The sequence below is a fragment of the Vicugna pacos genome, chromosome 27 (genome assembly GCF_048564905.1).
Source record: "Vicugna pacos chromosome 27, VicPac4, whole genome shotgun sequence".
NCBI lineage: Eukaryota > Metazoa > Chordata > Mammalia > Artiodactyla > Camelidae > Vicugna > Vicugna pacos.
The window spans coordinates 20,227,992-20,229,605 of record NC_133013.1 but is presented as its reverse complement, the minus strand read 5'-3'; positions in this window follow the sequence as shown (position 1 = coordinate 20,229,605).

Here is a 1,614-nt window from a genome sequence, read left to right as displayed (position 1 = left end):
ACATTTGAGAAAGGTCTTGAAGGATGCATTGTGTTACAACAGGCAGAGAAGAGGAGCAAGGAGAAAGGCCTGAAAGCTAAAAGCAAGAAAGACAAGAAGAGGAGCAAGGAGAAAAGCCGAAAAGCTGGAGGTGGGGAGGAGGGGCCACGAAAGAACACAACGTAAGCGGTTTAGGTTTGGAATTTACAAAACAAAGCTTCATATTACAGTTTGCCATATGAAAAAAAAAATGAATCTTCCCAACACCTGTAAGGCAGGGGCAGAGGCCATCACATGAGGCCAGGCAACCGCATACCTGCAAGAAAGGGTACCCAGGACACTCACCTGGCCAGAACGCCAGATATGTGTGTCCAGCTTGCAGGGCACAGGAAGCAAGGGCTCTCTGGACCCCATGAAGCCCAGATACCCATACTTTCTTGCACATGCATCCTAGTCCCTCCTTTCCCTCCTCTTCCACTCAGAGGCCTGCGTCGTTCAGAGTCAGAACCAGCACCCTCTGTCTGAATGACTGCAACTCACTTCTTTTTCCTTTCATCTCACATCTTTTTCCACAAGGTGGAAGGACTGGTTTCCCTCCAAGGATCTCCACTAGCAGGCTGGCAGGTAGGATAAATTGGGGTAGAAGGAAGCAGGATTCCCCCAAGTCCAGCCTTCAGATAATCCTTTTGGGGAACTGAAAAGGGAGAGAAGGCCTGATTCTCCTCAGGTTCTGTGTCTGCCCCAGTGCGGGGCAGAAAAAAAGCTGGATCCCGCTTCAGCAGCTGTGGGCCATCTCTGTCAGCTCCCAGGGCTGAAGCCTGCTCTGTCCCCAGGACAGGAAGCCGGTTCTCCCCGCAGGCCCCTCCCCATCTGCTCTTGGGGGCCAAGCTCCTGTTTGGTTTCTCAGGACATTTAATTTCGTTTTATCCTTAGCACCCAATAAGAGAGGTGAAAACTTAATTCCATTTTACAACGGTAGCAACTGAGGCTCAAAGAGTTCACTTGTCTTGGGAAAGTGGTAAAGCTGGGACTATAACTCCTTAGAGCCCAGAAGGGAAGGTGGGGTGCTTGTTCGAATTCGTAATAAGCTCTACTGGGGACCCCCTTTCTCCACAGCCTGGACACGTCCCCACACTTCCTCTGGAAATAAAGTCTGTGGTGGCGAGGCTGGCACAGCCCTCTTCTTGGCCGCGGTGGGACCCGAGGGCGCCCCAGGGCAGGTAGGGCGTCAGAATCATCCCCCGAGACGGGAGCCAGAGAACTTCAGAGCATTTCGCCCTTTCCCGGGAGAGGCAAACACGGACACGTCTGTGTCTTTGCCGACAAGTGCCTTCAAGCCCGGCGGGGGCAGACACCTCCTCACCGGCCGCCGGCGGGGTCTTCGCTGTCCGCGGGGGCCACGGCCTCGCCTCAGCTGCATCGATTTAGCGCGTTAGTGGGCCGCGGGAGCAGGAGGCGGCTTCCCCGGCGGCGCAGCAGCAGCGCCCGAGCCTCGGGCCACTCGGCAGCCCGGGAGGAGGGGGAGGGGAGGGGGAGGGGCGCCCCCCGGGGCGCAGGGGGCGGGTGTGCGGGCACACGCGGTGCGCGCCGGGCGGGGGCAGCCACCGCGCCGCGCGGCCGGGGCTCCCGGGGAGC